Genomic DNA, 24,910 nt, shown 5'->3' on the forward strand with positions numbered 1-24,910 from the left:
CACCACCTTTATTGCTTTTTTGGATGCTACATATAATAGGCAACTGGAGAAAAATGCCCATTTAAATTTAAAGCTGTTAGAATTCTTATATATGTAATTGGATTTTATCCATGGAACAATAAATCATAAGCTTACAGGCTCAGCATTCTTCCTCCGGCAGCATCAAACAAAAGAGAAACAAGTCTTTCTAGGGACTATGACTGTAACTTTTTTGCGTTTGTTTTTGGCACCTTATATTCTTTATTGCCTTTGAGCAAATAATAAATTGCAGTTTTTGCATTTGGCAGCTTCCAGCCTGGTTTACTGTTCTACTTTAACGGACTTTGTTCTCTACACTGTTTACAGGTGAATCCTCTATATAAACCACCTAGGGGGTGTCCACGCATAAAAATTTGATTTTCTTGATTGATATGAGTGATATTTGCCTGTTATCATGTAGCATGCTGTATGCTGAAGTGTTAATACACAGCAAAAAATGTAATGATATATGTATGGTATATGAGACGCACAGTATGGAATTCAGTTGTAAATAACAATATTTCTATCACTTACCTAATGTAATGCACGTCTGCATTGGCATAGTGTGATAACATCTAACAATTCTACTGACTGGTGTGTTTTTACCTTAAAATTTCACACTGGATTTAATGAGTTCATTGAGGTCATGAAAATTCTGACAGATCAACTCTGTCCTCTATAAATAATATAATTTAGTATCTGCAGCAGTTAATACATTTGAAGAGGAAATAATTCTGCCTGAATTAGGTTTTCTGTCAACATAATGAGGAAATATTATTAATTAACATATCAAGCCAAGGCTGAATGTTTCTGCATCTGCTAAATGGTCATTGGCAATGTATTTAATTTTTTTTTTTCTACGATATTGCTTGGTGAAAGGTCCTAGCTGGTAATCAGTTTACCTCTCTAACAAACCCACCGGCCTAGCCTAACAGGACAGGACATCACACCCATCCTCATCAATCTTTGATGTCATCACTTTCCAGATTATTGCACAGCAATTCACACCATAACCATCTACCAAGATGAGATCTAACAGTACATGATAGTCCACTCTGATCATCTAACATCCTTGTGTGAACAACTTCCCATGAGGTTTAAATGCTAGATACCTCGCACCTGCTAGTAGAACTGATGGAACCTCATGGATGAGCAGAGAAACACTTGAAGTGACCTCAGCCAGCAACTGTGAAAACAAACTGAGTAACAAATGAAGGAAAAAAGTTCCCAACAATGATCAGTTACCCAAACCTTTCTGCTAATACATACAATTACTTGAAAAGTACCATTTGGTAATAAGTAATTATAGTCTTGATTGATCTTCAAGCATTTTAATGACCCCTTATCTGCTGATACAGTCTGTAGTGTATGTAGAATACAAATGTACCTGTAGCACTTATGTTTCTTTCCCCCGAGCTTAAATTAAGCAGATAGTACAAATTTCTATTATTGATCCCCTTGTCGATGTGATATCTCCCGAGTAATGAAAATGTAATGAGAATATATATACGCATATAGAGTATATGTCTGTGTGTTCATACCGCCTAATCCAATGTAAGGTGCCGCATGTAATCCTCGTGCCTGCTGCTGCAGTGAAAGTCACCTGCATTTCTAAAGCTTCAAAGAAGGTTCTGATTAATGAATATGAATTTCACAGAAAGAGCCAGAAATAGAATTCACCACCTTGGTGTGCTCACATAATAAGTCTATTACAGGATTGGATTTAACTGAGGGGCTGGCTTTGATGAGACAAAATAATAATTTTGAAGATAAGGGAAGAAAAAAAACTGAATGTATTTCTTCACAGACAGGCGTCATTGTGCCTGTGTAAAGGGAGCAGAAAGAGGGACTGAGGCAAATGTGTTCACGGGTGACATTGAATTCACAGAAATATATGCTCAAACCTTCCTGAGGTTTAATAATCAAACATACAGACTCACATACACACACAATTGTACACAGGCACAACAAGTCTAGTTTTTGGTATAGCAATTTTGTCCAGTGTGTTTATATGTGGTTCTGTGTATTTGTGCCAGGAATCAATAACCTTAAGAGATTCTATGTCTCAATGACCAATTCTGTCCACAGAAGAATAGTTAAAAATGTATTAACAGGCAACAACAAAAACATAGCTGATGCAAACACAATAGAGTTTGGTAATCAATTAGTAAAGCAAGTAAGTGTCATACTTTGTGGAAATGAACGCAAATCACTGATTGCAATAGTGGGTATTGAAAAACTCTGAAGTAGGTTATTGTTTGGAGCATGGCTTGCAGTTTGCATGATGTAGAATAACTTGGTTAAAATTTGCAAGGACTCTGGTATGTGTCCTTAAAGAATTACGTATATGAAATACGTAATCTGCAAAGTGACACTCATCGAGTGATTCACCTCTCAAAAATAATTGTAATATTTAGTAACATAGTCCTCGGTGCCATTTCAGCCACAGAAATCTCCAGCTTCAGTGAACAAACAGTTCTTCTGAGAAAACACTACTGAAATGATGTGTTTGATTGCTGTTTTCCTGCTGTGCTGCTGTTGAATGCTGAGAAAGGAAGGTTAGACTTAGCAATCCATGATTTACTGATAAGAGTGTGCAGGTTTTGTAGAAATAAGGCAGCAGGGAACAAATGACAAAAAAAGTAAAGAATAAATGAATCAATTCTAAGCCTCACAAATACAGATAGATAGATGAAAGATTCGAACAGCAACATTGTTGATTTGTTCTTTTCACCTTTTCAGGTTAACCCTGAATAGGCCAAGTCAAATGACATCAAACCATAATTATCAGAGTATAAAAATATATACATTCTATTCCATTCAAATGTAATGTATTCTTTTCAGCTGGAGTACCATAATGGACTGGGAACAATTTCACCACGTACCAGCTCCACAGTGCTTTATTCCACCCAGAGAGGTGGTCGTATGATGGCAATCATGTTCTTTGATTGCACTGCTTTCATGGTCATCAGGCCTCTCAGGGTGAATGTCAAAGCAAAGCAGGTGGACAGCAGCATGGTTTCCAGGATTACAGACTATTTAATTGACAGGTAGTGCAGTTTGGCCTCCTCCAGAGCATTGTGGTGGAAATGCTGAAGAACAGAAAGGAAGTTCACTGGGCACCACACCCCGAACCTTTCATACTCACTCTCTGCACAGCAGGCCTCAGATTTTCAGATTCAGCCCATCATTTCATATTTAGAGTTTTATACTGATGGCTCTTTTGCCGTAGGATGCACCAGTAGGGGTGGAGAGGAGGAGTCCATCTGCTCTTATATCACCACAAGGCGAGAAACAATTTGTAGTTGTTTACTGTATTCCTGAGGATAGTCCCAGGAGTTTGAGGCCAAGCGTAAACCAGGTTTTGCAACAAAGCACTGTATATTACATTTGAACATAAATACCACTATTGATATGTAGCCTAAAAATGTTGTGGAGTAATGGTATCCTGTGTGTAAACTGAACTACTCTGTTTTTTGTTGTGGAAGATGGTCCAGCCGCAAGCTGGCGCAGTCAAGTCTGTGAATGTGTCCCACCAATTCATTCTCATCCCAACTCATCAAACATCACCACTTGGTCAGTATTCAGTACATATTATGTGCTTGGTATCCTCCTGAGCTTGTTGTGGATGTTGCGGGACGGCGTGTCAATTTAACCTTGTTAAATGCATTGTGTCTCTTCAAAAAAAAAAATTGTTTTCACAGGACAGATACTGTTTCGGCTCATTATACGCATACAGTCTCAAAAATAAGCTTACATTATCTTTAAAACCACTCGTATTTATATTAACTTCCTTGTGCAACACAAGCAAGTTCATAGGTTCAGGCAGCAAAAGCACTTGGTTAGATTTAGAAGAAAACATCATGATTTGGCTCCACGTTCCTCAGGGAAGCAAACAGCCCAAGCCCGGGTGAAAGTCTGGGCTTTATTGTTTACGTTAAAAGATGACTGGTGCTTTTACAACAGTAAAATAGCACTAAAATCAATGGTTAAAATACCTGGAGTGTACTACTTGCTTTTATTTGCACTTGTGTATGATATATCAACAGAAATCTTAAAATTTCTATGATGTTAATTAGACAAATAGTGAACAGTAATCAATCAACCAATTAAAATTTGCTTTGTACTTTTTTGTGAAATGTCATTTTAAATATACTACAGTATATTGTATATTTCATTGAATTTTTAAGTTAACATTTCCTGTAGGGAAACAAATTGCTAAAAAGTAACATTCCTATTTGAAGGTTCTTTTCTCCTCCCAGGGAAGCACATGACTTATTCACCTTGGTTTAGCAGTTTTGCTCCACTTTGCCCTAAAAGTGACTACAGCATGTTTCTACATTGATTAGCTTTGTGAATATACCATATAGGCCATGTTAACTTATTAAAAACATACCATTTTTGTCTACGATTAGCTCAGAAATCTCTGCCTAATTAAAATGGCTCCACAGGCCCCAAAGTGCTGCATGCTGGCAGAGTGAAAAATAGGATTATGCGTGTTCATCTGCATTGTTTTTCTCAGCAATAAACACTAATGTATCACAAGAAAAGCAGACTACCTATCTTTAAGAAGTGTGCTTACAGGTAACTATTTAAATTTAATTGGAAGAAAGAATAGAGAACAGAAATAGGTAATTATTTTTCAGACAGGAAAACAGTATGCAAATCAATAAGAAGATGTAAAAAAAAAAAAAAGAAAAAAATAAGACTTGATTGCTTAATTAAGCCCTGCAGTTTTGATCTTTGGGTCTTACTATTCTAAGTGGGTGCCACAACTTTTTTTTGTGGGTTTGCTTAATTATGATGCTTAATCCATAGGCTCTCCTGAGGGTCAGACTACAGCACTGCAGTAATTAAATCAAAGAACTGAAGCGAATGAGGAAATGTTTTTCCTTTCTTTCTTAGTATTTCTTTGTGAAGTTGAACAATGTAGGACAAGCTTGGTATATGCTGATGTTATTATGTTTAGAAAACGTGATTACAGAGAATGTTAATTATTTGCAGATTTCAGAAAGCAGCTGGCTTGGGATATGAGAACCAAACACAAGATTGAGAGAGAAGAAGACATTTTAATTACCAATTTTTTATTTGATCATGAAAAAGTTGCTAGTATGTGAGTAACATTTTAATATAACCTTGTTATTATGAGCACTGCGATGGACCTTAAACTTCAACCTCAACCTCATCCTGAACAATTTTCTATTATTCTTCATCAGTCTGACTGATTTGGACCGAATTCTCATTAATGCTTTATTGCAGAGCTCTGATAGTAATAATAAGAAATATTTCAAATCAAATGAAACAACAGTTTGAATTTTTTGATGCAGAATTTAATCAGTGTTGAATAACGGAAACTGAGTTAAATTTCTGCTGGGTTAAATTATTACACCCTGTCGAGTGTGTTATTCTTTTCGCTGTCACATTGATATATTAAGCCAATGTAAAATATTATTTAAATCATAAAACAGTAGCATTTGATGTTATTTATATAGCACCTTTCATATAAAAAAATGCAGCTCAACTGCATCAAATGAAGGAGGAAAAAAAGTAAGTATACTTACTCAAGTAGTAGTTTACCTACTTTGAGGTACAGTGTACAATTTTGGTATGTAGACCTGTAATTGTATAATACTGTATTTAAAAGGAAACTTTTTACAACCAGAAGTGGGATCAAGTCACTCTCTTGAAAAGACTTGTGAACTCTCTTCACAAGTAAGACTTAAGTATTTGCACTTAAGTCCCAGGTCAAAGCAGTCTAGTCCCAATTCAAGTCTCACATGCTAAAATTTGAGTTTTGAGTCTTAATGTACTCCTCTAATGTCATTTTAACAACAAAATAATGAGAAATGTTTGTAGAACCTTAAAAAACCCTACAAGGGTTTATATCAAAACGTATTTTAGATACTTTAAGTACTTTAAAAAAGGCCTTCTTAAAGAAATCAATATCAGTCTAGATGGACACTATATTTAGAGCATTTTCATCGCTTTACCTTACCATAACACAGCCTTTTTCTTGGTACTATTTTTCTCATTCACCACCGGTCAGCTGTTTGGGTCAGAAAGTGCTGTTAGCAGCTGTTACGTGATCCAACTGAAACAACACTTTATGCTAAAAACACTCTCAATACAGCATCCACTTGGATGGATATAATACTTTTCAGGTAGGCCATTTTTAAAGTCTCTAAAATACTTTTTGATATCAACCCCTCTCTACAGCATGGTAATGCTAAGCTTTGGGGGCTGATCGCCAGCCACTGTATGTATTACACTGACCACTCATAAGTATCTCATAAAGCCCCACCTCAAAAATCCTGAACTATCACTTTAATATTAGCTTCAGCTTACAGTTCCTTGTTTAATTTCAAATATTGAACAACGTTGGAAGTTGTTGCCTCTCCATCTATAATTTTCAACCTGTACATTTTGCATACTGCAATTCTTTTTCAAAGACCACCATGTTTGTATGTAAACGCAATTATCTTTGGTGTAATTTTTTTCAGATGCTGCTCATGAAAATTGCAGTAGTTCATCATGGTTCTTTCGTGCAACTTGACTAGATGCTGTTGGATTGGTTTAGACAAAGTAGATCTGGGGAATAACGTGCTGACTTGCTGAAAAAGAATATCATTAATGTTAGTTTAATCAAGAAATTATTGGAAATGAATGACTTTGCGGAACACTTTTTAAGTAAAGTTTAAATAACATTTAAATTTTTGGGCTTGGGGAAAGGTACCAAGTATTTACAAAAGGCTCAAGCACAGGTGAAGTCATTGTAAAGCTATACTAATATGTTTCTTTTCAGATTAGGATTTAACATTAAAAACACATGATTAGCACATAAATATATCAAAATGTTAAAGATGAAAAAAATACTATCTATGTGGGGCTGAACCTGAACCTGAACAATTATTCCTCAACTGACCTGTGCATGCTGTTCCTTGACCACTATGTACTATACCTTATACATATACCTCTATACAGTGTCCACCTAACATCTCCCCCGCACCTGTTTGAATGATGGGAGAGAGTGTGGTAGGTATGTTAGCGAGGGAGGTCAAAAAAACTAACAGTGCCTTCCTGTGGCTGATGGCTTTTTTTCCGAGGCTCACGTTGAGATGCCCAGGGAGTGCTAGCAGGCTAATTAGCACAGTGCCAAGTGCTTAATCCCCATCTAAGTCATTAGTCTGTGAAACAAACAGTGGTGCTCAGATTGAAGGTAATTAAGAGCGATCTCTGACACACAGGCTGAGTGTTATTCCTCTAAGCTCAGCTTCACTGTCAAAACAACTCTCCAGTTTACATTCAGCAGTTCAGAACAAATGTTCACATATGCACACCCACATACTGTATTTGTGTTCATACAATTACACAGACTGACACTCCGACAATGGGCAAGACTGACTGAGTACTGCAGGGTCCTCAGCAGGTCTGTGATCCATGGCAGAATATATAGTTTAAGGACTGCTCTTCTTCCACCCTCCTCTGCAAAATTATAATGCAGCCTTCTCTTTCATTTATTCCCACTTTGGTCGTCCCTGATAGCAGTCATGCCTGACACACGACGCGATTAAATTTAACTGCCTGGATGTTACAGCCAGTAACGAGCAGGTGTGTCTATGTTCTCTTGGAACACATGTCTTAGGGTGCCTGTGTGAAATTTATGATTCATAATTAAACGCAGTGAGACACACTAGAGGAAGCTCAGCTTATTTAATTATTGTTATCATTTCTACCAGTCTCACCCCAGTACCTTGATTGCAGTGTCTAAAGATCAGATCGGCCCAGTGGATGGACACTGCATTGCTGTCACTGGTTTGGAAAAGGAGTCATATGGACAACCAAATGAAAGCAAAGAAACACAGGGATACATTCACTTGTGGCAGCCAATGAAAGGCTAAAAAATAAATGTATAATTTCTCAGAAGGTTCTCGAGGGCCTACTCACAGCATATATTTGTGTTTTTCTTGGAGCAGTTTATTTCATTGCGTCTGTGCGTGGGCATTTATTCGTCTAAGTCAACTGTTAATGGTACACCCACCAAGGACACAAGCATGCTAAATGGGTGAGAACAGAAAATCCATCACTTTTAATCTCTTTGGCTCAGATGTCTGAGGTCCAACAAATGCAGCCATTTTCTGTAATATCACATTGGTTGTATAAGTTTTGCAAGCTAAGAGCACAGTGCAGAAGAAAACTCACCTAAAAACTGCAGCAGTTATCCATTGGTTTGTGGATGACCAATGAGTTGTTTGTAATATTTTGTCACAGATTAATCCCTAGTCTTCTACTGGGAAGACAGGTATAATCATTAGATCCTGTAAACTACACTCCACCAATCCTTTAGGTTTTGCAGTGCTTACAGCACAACATCGTGATGCCAAAAGCCACCGTTTGTGTCTGCCTGATGTGCTGCTGGATGGCATCAGCTGAGGACGCATCTGCCCTGCTGCTTGGCATAAAACACATCACTTCCATAGCCAAAGACATCAGACACTACAACTCCAGTGTATGAGGGAACACAGAGAACTATTAAGCTCAATCAGTATTGTGTGAACACATTTGGCAAAGGCTCAAATTAAACAGACGTTCATTTATATGTGAAAGTCCCCATTACAGTAGGTGTGAATATGTGTTTCATCAGTGTACCCCAGAAGCTTATTAATTTTAAAATAAGTTGTAAAGACAACAAACAAATGAATACAATAACAAGAAATGAAGATACGCTTCACACCACACTTTCACTGCATGTGTATGTGTGTGTGTGTGTGTGTGTGTGCGTGTGTGTTTCATACCTGTGTGTAAAGTATGAGCTTGTGGGAATTAAATTAAAGCAGCATGGATTTTTCTAGGCAAAAACATTTCATCAGCACTCAGGGTCCTTGCTGACTGTAATGTGTGTAATACATAAAAATGTATTATTGATTGAACAAGAAAAACATTTTAGTCTATTTTTCATCCTTTTTTATCCTCAGCTCCTCAGAGAAATATCCACACTGAATCGCGTGGGTGGCGTTCTATTCATTAGTCACACATACTATATATTTGTATTTATAAGCTTGGTCATAGCTCATCTCTCTGTTTATTAAGTCATGCCCTCTCCAGAGTGCTGCTACATAACATTTATGATCTGTGATGGACAGCACCAGCAGAGGCTTGCAGGTGTGTATCACTGTCAATAGGGGGAGGTAGAGCACACAAAGTGACAGCTACAGACAACTCCTTGAGGCACAATGCATCTGTCAGAGAAAGCACAGGGCAGATGAAGTCATGTTTGCAAGATGCATACGGGAGCAAATGGAAGTCTTTGCTGTATGTACTTGCCTTCCTCAGCATTGCTGTGTGTTTTACAGACAGGCTGTACAGGCATGTATGGATTTGTTTTATTAAAGAGAAAATCTGATTCCCAGGAAAAAAGAGAGGAAAAAAAGACCTGTTAGGACACACTGCCACAAGCACATATTCAAAATACTCAGGAGGCTTCTGACAAAAGAGAGGTGAGACGTCTCCCTGATGCAAGTCTTTTTTACAGCAGGTAGACATGATGTCAGCCACCTTTCAAAAGTGCTTTTTTTTCAATAAACAGAGTCCTTCATCTCACCAGGGGTTCCAAAGCAACAGCAAAGCTCAGGTCTATTCAGACCACCTACTGATCCATCTGGGCTGCAAGGATTCACATATCATCCTTGACTCTTCACAAACAGAGAAATAGGGAGCAGAAGGAGCACAGTCAGGGAGGTTGTGTTTGTGTAATTTTTGTTTCGCACTGATCTGTCATCAGTCTACTCAGTAGGACAAGATAGATATAGCTGAATTAAAAACTGAAAGCACATGTACATTTGCATAATACATTGGGCAGAGATCCCAGCTCTTGGTTGCAAATGGATGTATGACATCACCTTGCATTGTTGTGAAGAGCTAACACAGTTTTACTGATACCTGAAGAGATGAAGAAAAGAGATCCATTAGGAGAAGTAATACAAGAAGGGTCCTTGAAAAGAATATATACGCTTTACACTCAAGTGTTTTTGCAGCTTGCATGTACTCTTATGCATAATGTAGCCTACAAGTTGGTGTGATTTGATATTCTGTGATGGGACCTTATCATGATCATGATAAGGTTACAAGCTTGCCTCTTCATATGTATATTAAGAGTGTTAGGCTGCCATGCTAGGTTAGGGGTGAGGGATGTGGACCTACCTGTTGTCTGGCTGTCCCAGCCCTGAGCCGTAGGCTGTCACTTGATCAGCTCGCTCTCCAGCACTGCTTTGCTTCAGCACTCAGCTGACAGTTCAGTTAGACATTAGAAAACATGGACAATGACAAAAAAACAAAATTTTATGGAGAAAGGAGGAAACACCACTGTCCGTCTTCTTCTAGGCACCTAGAAAACATCTCTTTCCAACTGAGGCTACACACCTGGTCTGAATCATCTTAATTATTTCCATCCACCCTACTTCAGACTCACACAGGCTCCACCCCTCGGTAAGCCCAGCCCACCTATCCTGACAGCCATGCATTACAGCCAAAAAAGGAGAGTGTGCCTTGACATTGTCTCTTTTTATAGTGGTGGTTGTTTTCCTGACCACCAACTGAAGGTCAGAGTTATATTTACTACTGCATCACTGGAGTGGATGTGAATGATCAAATTAGGAGGTACAGATTAGTGAGGCAAGATGCTGTGATCAGAGTGAAGTGAGTCACTTGATTAAATAGAGCTCTGCTCCTGAAACTCTGTCACGATCAGGTACACAGCAAATCCACTAAGATGGTGTCTGAAATAAGACAGGAAATTGATTCCCAATCAGTGGAATGACATGAAGTGAGCAGACTGTGTTTTCACACTTTTAGCTATTGAGGGAATACTGCGTCCAGATATAGCATAATTACAGCATAAACGCCCCTAAATGATTTACTCAACTCCAAACCATTTCATTTCAGAGGAAGTATATTTGTTTAAGTAACATTATATTATTACGATTATGATCTCTTACAAACAAGTAAAATATACATTTTTTCTAAAGTTATATATATAGTTTTATGTGTGTGTGTGTGTGTGTGTGTATGTGTTAATTTTAAAATGCCCAAATTTAAAGCAGAAATGTTTTCAGCGTGGTACAAAAACAGTTTTGGCCTCTAGCTGATTTCAACATTCATGACAACTGAATGGGGAAAATTTCTTTACAACTAACCCATTTACATTTTCATAAAGGCCCAAAGTTATGTATATTTAAGGGCAGGCAGGCTGTCTGCTAAGTGTTGCAACAATATGTAGGTCAGATCCACCTCGCTCTTCCACAGCTCCAACCTCTCCTCCAAATATGGTCACATTAGGGTTCCAAAAAAACATTTAAAATGCCAGTCCATAAATCAGTGGGTGACATCATAGTACCTACATACAGCCATTATTTTAGCAGTCTGTCTGACAGATGGTGGTCAAGTTGCATTGTGGACAATGTAGCCGTCAGGTTTTGTCAGCTAAGGAGAATTCCTGGTACTTTTTTCAATAGCATTTTGATTGAGCTTCTATGTGAGCTGAGCCAGTACTTCAAGATGGAGTCAAAACACTGCAGACCATTGACTGGTCAGAGAGAATCATTTCTGGTGTGATACAAAACAATTATTACAAACTTTCCAATTTTCAACAGGCAAGCTATTGTCAATATCTGCTGCAGGTTTTGTTTCATTTCACCCAAGTTTTTAAAAGTGGCAGCCTGCAAAACTTTGCCATACACTTTGCCATAAAGTAAATAAAAATAAAGAAAGGCAACTCAATCAGTCATTCATACATGTCAGCTTTCTGCCCTGTAGTGGTCATTAGAAGGAATGGCAATGTGATTTTACACTCTAAATGCACAAAAGTCCTACTGAGAGTTGCTCTCTCTGTATGGAATTGCCTGCTCATACTCAATTTTACACATTCAGTTCTTGATGATGAAAGTCAAGCACTTCTCTCTATTTTTGATTAAAAAATGCACCCCCCCCCCTCACCACCACCAAACACATCAACACTGTCATGAACTTCACCACTATTGTGTCATCTGTCAATGCAAACCCCACTTTAAAAGTATGAAAATACACATTTTCACAGACATTCAAAAAACAATAACAAAACAAAAGAGAAAGCCCAAAGCAAACAGAATTCACTAAACCATTAAGGGTTATATGCTTACCTTTTAAACACTTCTCAACAGCCTGACTACACAAAATCACCAGCCAAGTACAAAGAGTTTATTGTGAAAGCAAGATACTATACTGCTACACTTGTCAGAAAAGCTTTGAATGATAATAAGTATGCACAGAACGTTGAGTAGGTATGAAAGAAAACAGGTTTCTTCAAATTGAGGGTACACCCATGTGTAACCGTGTCTTTGCAAAGTTTACAAAAAGTGTAAGAAATAATTTAATTCAGGGATTACAGCAAAATTGCTTTCAACAGTATTCAAATATATTCTTGTGAGTTAAATGAATAAAGAAAACGTATTTGTTTGTTCACTTTCCTGTAAGGCATGATGTTTTAAGAGTAAACCAGCTGAAAACCACAGGAGACCTTTAATACAAATTGGCCACTTGGGCCTTTGGCGATCCTGCAAGGAGGTGGCTAAAAATGTGTATGGAATATGTGAACACACAGGGTGCATAATTGCCAGATTGGTCTAATTTGGCTTGGGCTGTATGACTAAAACTGATATTGAGCTTGCTTTACATGTGTAGTGCTATGCTAGTTTTTGAATACCAAGCTTAATTATTCAATTTAGCTATTAGTTTAATAGCAGTAAGACATAGCTGATTATTTTTTTTAATAAAGCAGAATTAAGTCAAGCAAAATCTTTGACTGGATTTTTGTTGATGAAGATATTTATTCTTCTTTACTCTGCAGGAATGAAAACATCCCTGTTGAAGGACTTAAAGGTCCAGTGTGTGGGATTTTGGAGAATTTGGCAAAAATAGTATATTTATTATATTTATTACTAGTTTATAATCACCTGAAGGTAAGAATAAGATTGAGCTGTTTATATCTACATTTGACACGGATCCTCTTGCATAGTCTGCCATGTTGTTTCTACAGTATCCAAAAAAACAGACAAACCAAACTCTGGCTCTAGATAGGGCCATTTATGTGTGTGTTTTTTGTTTTTTTTTTGCGAAGGCCACCATAGTTCTCCTACACATTTTCACATTGAAGAAGTTTCTGTTTTGCTAACTCGCTGCTAAACAAGCTTAACATTTGTCCAGTTTTGACCACATAAACAGCTTACTGCTGTTTTTTTTGCTTGAAACTCGTACTACATCCATCAATCGATCCACCCTGATGAAGTCAATTTGACTTCCTGTCCTTTTTTACCTGGATTGTGTCTTGTCTCTCAGCAGAGAACCTTGTTAGCACTCTTCTTGTGGCTGCAGGGCCCAGTTGCTGGTTCTGATTACTGCATGCTTTGTTAGTCATTGTGATTGTCACCATTATCACCTTCCTCATCAGCCAAACGGTGGAACTTATAGTAATTGTAATTGCCTGCTTAGTGGTTGAGTGTGTGCCTCTTTTGGTCCTCCCATGGCTGTCTGTTGTCTCAGATAATATGTAATTAGCTGGATAATCTTTGGTCTTTAGAGCTCGTTTTGGAAATTGCGAGTTATTTTTTTCCTTGCAGTGAGGAGAAAAAAGACTAACACGTACTTACCAAGGCCCACATGCAAAGCCAGAGAATTTGATGTTGTTTAGTTATAGTGCTTTGGTAAAAGTCAATAAAGAATCTCAGACCGTCCCATTTGTTTTTAAGAGTTGCTAGATAATCTTACTACGTGCTCTTTCTACTATTGGAAATTTACAGCTTTTAGGGAATTGATACAAAGTCTATTATCCTGTCTCAAACTTAAAAACCTCTGACTTTAGTAAAAGGCTAGAGTACAGATGCAAAGAGGGATTTCGCATTTCATTTCGAACACAATTTTTAATAGAAGCAAATCTCAAAGGGCAACAGGGAAAAGATAATAAGTGAAATGTTCTTATGTCAGAATGGGAACAAGAATGAAACACTGATAACTACACAGGGGGATCATCTCTTCTCTGTGCTGTAGTAGACCTATACAATATTAAGTGCAAAGACTTTCTGTTTCAAGTCTTTTTCCTGTTATAACAAACTTCATTCTGATCTTACTCACAGCAAGCACAAGATGAGAGAGATGCATGTTAGTCAAGCGTATGCACACTTATGCAAATGAAGCAGGAAAACTACATAACTGTTATTTTCTTCTTTTTTTTTACTCTGCTTCGCTTTTTATGTGTTACTGCACTCTCATGTTTGAGTCTTTGATCTCAGCTTTTCGCAGTGTCACACTTTAAATGAGTAAAACAGACTTCTCACATCACACAGACTTATAAAAGTGGCTGGCTGTTAAAAGCAAAGCATTCTGACAGGATCATGATTTGTATAACTAATATTGTGGATGGCAACACTTTGTCTTTCCACGCCACAACTTAGAGATTGAATCGCTGATTTGGAAGGCTTACATCATCCTATCCAAATCCCCATCTGTTTGATGTTCTTAATTACATTTCAGGAAATTAGGCAAATAAGATGGACTGTGAGTTAGATGAGATTGTTGATAGCACTTTCAGAAACTCTTGTCAAAGAAAGCAAAAAGTGTGTGTCCTGAAATGTATAACTATTCCTTTAAGAATCTCTCTCTTGTGCAGCAACATAACAGTAAAAACAATCCAGTGAACTGTTTGCTGTCTCACCATTCATCCTAATGGCTTCTTCAGATCTGGTGTCACACAGGAATTAAACCTTGCATTTGATTCACACTATGCATTGAACACACTACCAGGCACATATTATTAAACACAAAGGCCAAAGTCAAGAAACGGAAGCACAGAAAACAAGCTTTTAAAGCCTTTGGGTAACCTGATTAGGACTCACTTAGAATACAAACAAAGGCTTTCTGAATAAAACATAAACCAGACCATCAAAAAAATCTAAATTAAGCACAAAAATGAACCCCACAGTCATCCCATATGGGCCCTGAGTTTCTGAAAAATACCAAAGGATTTGTGCAGGCCACTAGTGCTGGACCTAGTAGAATTAGTGCCCTAGGCAAGCTTCTCATGTTGTCCCAACCACCCATCCATCTCCGCCCCCCAAAATATTATCGTTTATTTTTATTTCAATCATTATAAACAAGAACAAGAGCTCGTGAGAATCAACACAGACAATCAACTTGGCAAAAGAATACAATATGTGCAAATTCGCAAATATGCTCTCCACATACACTTCACTCCACCAATGCTTCAGCATGTTCTGACTGTGATGATCAGTCACTGATGAAGACATTACAGTGAACTGCATTGCCAGGACTAGAGGTGGTACCCCTACTACAGACCAACTGTTAGCACTACGTTACATACCCTTATACAGCAGTTTGTATGGTATCCTACGAAAATGCACCCACTACAGTTTGAAGTTACATAATTAATGTAAAATCACAGAGGAAGGGTTTAGCAAAAGAAACATGGTAACAACATATCTTAAAATGAGCTGAGCTCACTCAAAGTTCCCAAGGTCCTGAACAATGGTCTCCTTGGGAAAGTCCCTGGGGAAAGTCCTGTGTTCTGTGACCCATCTATTGACCCAACCTGACTACTTATGGACCACTTTCATCTCTTCTCCCACAGCACACTGGTCACATGATCGTAGCCTTCCAAAATATGTTGGTTATGCACTTATTCCCTGTTCATTGTTATTTGGGATATGTACGAAATTTGGTGCATTAGTTTGTCCAAAAATGTATGAACAGTGCATGAGAAGAGCCTGGTCACTTAAAGAAACAGCCACCACTACAGACCACCAGCCTGCAACCATCCGGATGATGTGATGTTTCTCTTTCTGTATCAGTTCTGGATTTTCTGCCACCCCAAACACATAGGCAGTCAATCACAGACTGCATTATAGTTGATAATGCAGCATGCAGGCTTCTGCTTTCAAAACAGAAATGGCGGCTCCAGCAGCAACAAGCCTAATTCTAACAGCTAAGTCAGTAATAAAGTTGACAATTAAACAAGAACAAGAGCATGCACTCATAGAGTTCGTCAGAGAAAAATACTTTTTTCCCGCTTTTTGACAGGAAAATTGTTCCCGGTACAAATCCATATCCATTGTTGTTTCACGACTGATCGTGATAATGACGGTGCCGATACAAGAGGCTGCAAAGCTGGGGATCACGCCCATACTGATCACAATGCTTTGGACAGACAAAAAGGTTGCTGACAGCTTACAGACAGTTACTATCTAATTGATAACATATTTGTGTAGCAGAGGCTAGTGTTAACATCAGGATTGGCTGAAGGAGTTTGTCAAAGTGAGTACTCCTGCCCACTGAAAGCATCATGGTGTTTGTGAGTCAGACCGATACAGAGAAACTGTGTTGAGCTGACATCATCAGGATGTTTTTAGCGGGCTAGCAGACCACAGTATTGCAGTTTTAAAACCTTGCAAGACGTGATAATGCCTGGTTCACCCAAAGGATCACATACAAAGAAGACCAACAACAAAACAGCACTGTCTATTCAGTATAGTGAAGAGAGTTTACAGATTTGTGCATTTGTGAGATTAAATTACCCCTCAGGCCTGGACTCAGTGCTTTATGGTTATTTATATCCCAGGGAAGAATGTGCTCACTTCAAAAGAAGAAACTGATGGTTGTAAAGAAGTAGTACACTGTACATTTAGTTGTAGAACCCTCTACAGCATGGCCAAATGGGACTGTGACACCAAATGTCCACTTCAAAATCAATGCTATTTCTGTATGTGTTCAACACATCTACATTTAGGCCAAGTGCAAGGGGGCAGCATCACCAAGGAAGATGTGATGGATAAAAAAAGTGCCTTCTGAGGGGATGTTCACAACTACAACCATCAAGAAGCTGTTTTCCAACTGGTGCCTTAAATGAAGAAGACAGGGAAAGAAATGGCACATCTTTGACTTCTTAATAGCTGTCCTGAGGACAGTATTAATTTTGCTTTGACATTTCACTAACAAGCTGAGATGGATCCACAGTCTTATTGTGTTAAATTACAATATAATTTACCTGTGACTGTAAGGAGCAGTAATTACAGGTACAAATGACTATTGATTATAGCGTATAAATCGTTATATTAGCAGCCATAATTAGAAATCCTTTGTCAGGTTATCTTACTGTAGAAGGTTACACAATTTATGACTGCCTTTGTGAGCAGCGAGACACTCAGTAAGTATCCTCAGTAAATATGCCAAAACTGCAGAAATCTTTTTAATTGCTGCCTCGGCTTCTTCTTTGTTATTCTCCAGATAACAGCGTGTGTACTGTACTCCTGGTGAATGTGGACAAAAAAATATTGGACTGAATGTTACTTTAGCAAATGAACCTTTACAGTGCAGTAAGATGAACTATTGATAAGCTTTTATACAAATGTGGTTAATTACTTGTGATAGATGCTTTAACAGAAAACACACTTTGGAGATCAATTGCAGAAAAAGGTGTGAGTGTGAACAGAAAGCTCATATTTAAACCTTCCTTTTTATAACATGACACGTGACCCTTGCAAAAAAGGGACCAGGTGCTCCTAGACCGTGAATGTCTGCTTACAAATTGCAGTTTTTGTCGTAGCATGACACAGGCTGATACAGGGCCAGACTGAGATTTATTTTCTGAAGTGTCAGCCTGCAGTTGTGTGTTGCTGCATAACGCTAATTATGAAGATCAGGGAGAAATATATGATGTTACGACCTAGCACATGCAGCCAGGGGTGTCGTAGTGGAGGGAAAAGTGGGACTGGTTACCCAGGGCCCCAATGGGAATGGGGGCTTGAAAATCTTGGAATAAAAACTTTTGTTTTGTTTTCATTTGATATTTCAAAGTAATTAGTGCTATAACTGATTTAAAATTGGGATTCCAAGATGAAAAGACAGAAAGAAAAGGAAAGGAAAAGAAAACTAATTTACTTTGTAAAAGAAAATATAAAAAAGTGCATGGAGAGACATGGATCGAGAAAGGACGGACAAGGGATCAGAAAGATTGCCTATTCTTAGCTATTCTTCTTGCTACACCCCGGCATGTGGCCATAAGAAAAGATAACCAAAAGATATTCGGCAAAAATAAACCGAATCAGACTAAATTAAAGTTTACAGAAATATCCACAACATGAAATGTGGAAATCAGTAAAGTCAATGTTGTAGTATGAAGGGGTGAAGGATGTGGGTGCAGGTGTTGTGAGGTGGAAAGGAAGCATAAATGTAAAGTAAAGTGACATAACGTGGGGAGAGGAGCAGAGAGAGTGGTTAAAGTGCAGTCAGGACTTAAACTCAGTACACACCAGGCACCACAGGTGTTCCAGTCCACACTAATCACCACCTGCAGAGAAAACAGATACCAGTTCATAGGCCTACCAGAGCAAACCCCTTTCCCTTCCCCCTTAAGATGTGTTTGCAATGAGATCACTGTGCTCTAAAGTGAACAAATACAAAAGCAATAATACAATTTAAAAAAACAAAACAAAAAATTCCCAATTCCTTCATTTGTCCTCCTGAACAAACCACTCCAGTTGGGACATGAAGCTTGTAACATAGCTGGCAGATCTGAGCCTCTATCAGTCAACAAAAGATCCCAACATGCAGAGCCAAGTGAAGCAGGGTGAGATTTTTAGTCGACTGTATATGTCAGGATCATCCAGAGTTTCAGAGTTCCTCTCGCCATCCAAACCAACTGCAGGGACCGAAAGCACGGGAGCAATCAAAAGTGTGGGAGTAACATCTACTTCCTGAGCTACAGAATCACCCGTATTACCCGGGCTAAACTGGTCAGCATCCAGCCAGTGATGTTGATAACTCAGTTTCCACAAACCAGCCTGTTTTAACAGTCTAGGTCAGTCAGTACATTTACTTGATGTTAGAAAATGTCGTATAATGTTAGTCCGACCAAAACTGGACTTTTGAAATACATGTAAACATGTCAGTTTGTCTGAAATTTCAGTCAAAGTTAGACTAACACACACGCAGAGCGCGGTTGGGAATCGAGCTACTCTTCCATGTATACGCCTCAGTCAGACCTGAACTGGCCTAGGTGTTCTGTGCACGCTCCATAGTCCCTGTGCTGGGCTTTGACCCGGAAATCAGCTGCAGAAATTCATAGAGGAAGGACAGGATAGACAAAAGAAAAAAAAGAATTGAAGAAAACAAAACAAGACTAATGTAAAAAGTAAAGTGCAGAGCACATAATTAAAAAGTTATCAATTTCTTCACCATTTGACATGCAACCTGTTTGCTGATTGCTTACTTGTTTGGTATGTTCTGTAATAGGTCAACTGGAAGATGGCCCAATAGCATCTACTTAAAAAGGGGCATATCGCCACATACTTTGGCAGAGTCGGACATACTTCCGTCATTAAATCGATTCTCCTCGATTGTACACTGGGAAAAAGGACAGTAATCAAATTAAATGGCCTAATTAAATGTAATGTAAACGTACTGCCGTACTACCAGAATTTCAAATAAAATGCTCATTGTTTATTACTAACATAAACAGTTGTACAATCACTATTCTATCAAACTGTATGTGAACAAAGTGGGGACCACATGAAACCAAACGTCACACCTGAGTAGAGAGGCAAAGTGATATATGAGCTCAGTAACAGGCATCCATTTGTGGTGAGAGCACCACCCAACTAACTCAACAACATGAGGCACTGTCCGATGACATTCCATTTCTCATGTCTGGGCAACATAGTAATGTTGTGAAGGAAAATTTAGCAAATTCAACTGTTGCTGATGCTGTTCACCTCCCAAGTTCTTCTATGCCACTTTATGATTAAATGACTTCTCATATTTGGCAACATTGCACTTTAACAGAGGCCAAAACAAATAGTGAAAGACATGGTCATAAGATTTCTTTAAAGCATGATGTCTTTGAATAAGTTGAATCAAAAACAAGTAAGATTATGTTTAATTACAAACATAAAATCAACTTTACTTTTAAATTCTAAAATAATATGACAGTAAGAATGCTTTGATTATCTGCATTTACCACATCATCAGACAGTACATTCAGATTGTTTAAAGTAACAATTGTAAAACCCTAATCAGAGGCCATGGATGACTCATCACTCTACATTTACATGCCGCATTGAAAGTTCTGCCGTACATTATTAAAATGTAATATACCTTGTTGAAACATCAAAACCTCTCCAGTTCCGATTTTAGATTGTTCAGCTTCACAGTCCCACATGATTATTAATTTTACTTCTATCATCTCTATCATCCCTACCATAGTCATTAATATTCATCTTTTGATCTTTCCATTCTTTATGCTGTTGCAAATTGTAGTGGCTGTCCACATAGGGTACAAGACAATGTCCCCACAGGTCTCCCTTGCTTCTTGCTGAGAAGGCGCATTGTTTACCACTGACCCACCCTGTTGCCCTCCAGTCTCTTCTATGTCATGTTTTACATAGTTTCTTTGAGGGGCCCATGATTACACATGTTCACATACACAAAGATTTTTCAAAAAAAGGTTTATAGTTGATTTACAGTAGTTTAGGATTAAAATTAAGGGTGGGGTAAAATCAGTGCAGCATATTATCACAATACTTTGCCTGGCAGTATTATATCAACATACAGATGCCCAGTACTGATTTTTTAAATAACTGATATTGCAAGTAAAAATTGTCCTCTTAGTGGCTCATGGAAATTATAAAATCAATTGCTTTTTCAGCCATATGCGTTGCTGCAATAAAAAATGACTGAAGCGAGATGAACAGACTAAAATGTCTCTTATTAGAAAAACAACATATATTGACAAAGTTTGTTCTTATTTTGTAGTTACGTGTAATACATTTCAATATATTGCAATATATGTTACTGCAATACTCATATCACAAAACATTTAAATTTCAAAAGTATTTTATCATGGGCTCAGGGTTGTAATGATATCCTAACGTGGGGGCTTGGGTGATTCCCACCCCTGATTTAAAACTTTATCGTTTGTCCAGAGAATGTGAATTATTCTGAGCAATGCAGATGCTGTTTCTGGTGATAGACAAGGTGCTGTTAAGTTTTTTCAAAATGTAATTTATTAAAAGATTGAGTACCACCAACTAAATAAAATGGAAACCATGCCTGCCTAGATACCAGTAAAAGGGTGTGGAAAACAAAACTCTTTATCATTTAGATGAACCCACACTATACTTTTGATAGATTAGATAAGTGCATTGAATAATACATGATGGTGAATTTAAATAGCCATTGATTGTCTTTGTTTGTTGTTGGTGTAATGCACTTTATCTCCCTTGTCCACAGGGTAACATGTAGGTGGTACCAAGATGATTTGGCTTCTCAAGGTAGATATGTGAAATTAAATATGTGTCATTCAACTGGCACTGCATTCAGATGAGTTATTTTCTGTTTTGCTATTTATTATGTCTGTATGCAAGAGACACAAGCAGAGACACACAAATATGATTGAAGTGGAGTTGTAATGTGTCATATGGAGAGCCTGCAGGTTTCTCATCTATTATTTTTATAAGTGCTACCGTGATGTCTAATTGCTACATGATGCTTTCTTTCTTGTCTCCTCTTTCCTGTCTATTTTCTAATCAACCACTTAAAATGCTGAATTGTGACATTATTATAACTTTATCCCACAATCAATTTTTTTCCTTCTACATGCATAAAACATGCCAATTAAATGACAAATCTGATGTTTTTTCTTGTTGTTTGTGTTCTAAATAATAAATAATAGATAATAAAAAGGCCACAATCTTATAATGTTATAAAAACAAATTTTGGAAGGAAAAAGGGAAAATGTAAATTGTGCATATAGACAGGGCTCCTCTCCTTTCTCCTGTGCCTCTTGACATCAGTCCTCACTCAGTCTGTCCGAGCACACAGCAGAATTAATGTGATGAGGGAAGAGGACTGAGAGAACATAATGAGGTTTATAATTAGCTTGCGGGTTAGAGGGCTGGCCGCTGGAGGTCAGGCCTGAATGCTTCTTTGCTGTCAGGTTAATGCATGCGTATGTGTGTGGGAGGGGGTTCATTCATACCTGACCACCAATTATATTTTCCCCCCTTCTAATTAAACTTCCAGAAATTTGCATTAAGTAACATGCATTAACAAATCCTGAATTTCCAAGTATAAGAGTCTTTACTGCTGAATTTTTGAAATCCATAAACAAAAGCCAGGTTTTAATTCTTGTTACACACAAACGTGCATACTGTACATTTACTGTTTGGAATCCACCCATCAAGTAGCTGTACTAACTCAGCAGTATTTGTACCCTGCCAGTGGCTCCACAGTATCAATGTGTATGCAGAAAGCTGAGGGTCGGTGTATAGTAATCCACAGTGAAACAACAGGAGCCACTACATGACGAAGAAATGGTTTCTGAGACGCTCTTTAGAGGACTGCTGTCAGCCATGGACTACAGTTGGCAAGGTTATAGATTGCTACAGATCCAATTTGGCAACGGCGCTGCACCACCCTCGTAGTGGAGATCAAAAACCACAGCTTCCACCCGCTGCTGTCAAACTGCAGCACCCCTTCCAAGAGATTGCTCACAAAACACGGCTGTGCCCCTAGACACCCTCTCCATCGATTTATTTAAATCCAGGTCCCCTCCTCTTCTCTACAGTCTTATCGTTTAACATGACCTGAATTCAGTGGATTGTAAACCTTTACAGTGGAGGGGTTATGATATTGCAGGGGATGACATTTTTGATGTAAAGTCACAGCTGTTAATGGGGTATCTAACCTGGAATGATAGCTCTGTGGTGTAAGGGTTATGAGAGCTGTAAAAATAATAGACCACAAAGCCTGGGTTTTGTTAGTCCGTCACTTCTCCTGCTATCCTCCCAGTAAAATACCCATAGCGTGTTTGTGACAAGTGAAGATACAGAGATCATTCCAAAATCCTGGTTTTGCAGGATTCACTTCTTGACTTGTGTCTAAATTTAATCTCAACATATTACTATGCAGGAGCATGGTAACCAGCAACATAACATGTTGGCCTATACCCTCTGAAGTGTACCACTGACAGTGGTCAGCTTGCCTTTAATGCCTTTAGTTAAAACTTATATGTGCACGTACTGGTTGCCACCACTCCCTTCATACTTTTCTGCCATTTTGCATCATGCAAAATCATTCTCTTACCCAGCTGATTTAATATTCATTTAATTTTGGGCAGTCTAAACATGTGTGTACATCATGACCTTTCCTTGAAATTAATTTCACTCATTCCGCAGTAACTACTGGGGTTTTTGTGTGCCAGTCTTTGACTGGACATTAAAGACGTTCAGAAATATGGACTGAGAAGTCACTTTGAAATGCATAAAATTATAGAGAGCAGTCATCACAGAATTTTTTTGGAATAGGTTCTGAAGTCTATCTGCTGCACATGTGAGTTTGAAACATACAAACTAACAAGGCTGACAGTGAAAATGCCATATCCAGACATTTACTGTTAGAGCACGCACACAAAAATGGGGACAAAAGAGAATTATATATAAATGGCAACATCACAGTCATTTGTATGTGATGCTGCAATTTTTTTGTTGGTTTTGCTATGGGGTCTACCCATATTTTTACATAACTGCCTGTACAGCACAGAGCTCCTTGTTATATCTTGATATGAATACTTTGCATTAAGCAGTCTTTTAGGTTAAAACCGTCCTTACTATGCCTAACCCAGACCCAGCAGATCAGAACACACTCATATAAGCCTGTTATGGAATTCACAAGTTGCCATTTTAGAAAACTCACTATTTTGTCATTGGTGAAACAGGCTGCATCTGAAAATTGATGTGCAGGAGAACAATGAAATAGTAAGTCATTTACACTGATCCAACATCTGTGAAAGCTGTTTTTATTACCAGTGGAACAAAGCTAAAGTGCATGTGTTCATTTCCATCCATCCACCCAGCCATCCATCCATTTTCCAGCTCTTCTTTGGGGAACCTGAGGCATTTCCCAGGCAGCTGACTTACATAATCCCTCCAGCGTGTTCTGGGTCTAACCCCATGTAGACAACCTCCTACCAGCTTGATGTGCCTGGAAAACCAGAAGGTGCCCACGAGACATCCTGATGCCTGAATCACCTCAACTGGCCCCTTTTGAAGCAAAAAAGCAGCAACTCTACTCCAAGCTCCCTCCGGATGTCTGAGCTCCTCACCCAATCTCTCAGGGTGAGCCCATCAGAGGAAACTCATTTCAACTACTTGTATTCGCAATCTCATTCTCTCAGTCACTACCCAAAGTGCATGACCATAGGTGAGGGTCAGAGTGTAGATGGATTGCTAAATCAAAAGCTTTGCCTTTCAGCTTAGCTCCCTCTTTACCACAACAGACTGGCAAATCGACCACAGCACTGCTGATGCACTTATCTGCCTTTCCGTCTCGCCCACATGATCATATGGTCATTTATACACCAAGGGTTTCCTTGACTTTTCCTCTAGTCTCACCATGAGTTTGACATTTTTGGTTTGTAGTTATATGTCTTGATTATAATTGGATGGATTGCTATGACATTTGGTACTGATACGCATAGTGCCCATTCATTAGGGTGGATTAGTTTCTTGACAGTTCATGCAACCATAATGGAGACAGCAGTTGGATGAATTCATGTCCCCTTCAGGCTGAATTTCATTAGCTTTGGTTTTCTGTTACCTTCCATCTTATGCCAATATGGGTTCAAATTTCATTTTGTCCAATACTTAGACATACAACTAAACAACAAAAAAACTAATAACCTTACCATTAGCCTCTTGATGTTCAATGCTATTAAGCAAACGATAACATGCTGACACAATAAACTAAGATGATAAACATTATATCTGCATGTTAGAATTGTCACTGTGAGTATAGCATG

Source organism: Plectropomus leopardus, chromosome 11, assembly GCF_008729295.1.
Source record: "Plectropomus leopardus isolate mb chromosome 11, YSFRI_Pleo_2.0, whole genome shotgun sequence".
Lineage (NCBI taxonomy): Eukaryota > Metazoa > Chordata > Actinopteri > Perciformes > Serranidae > Plectropomus > Plectropomus leopardus.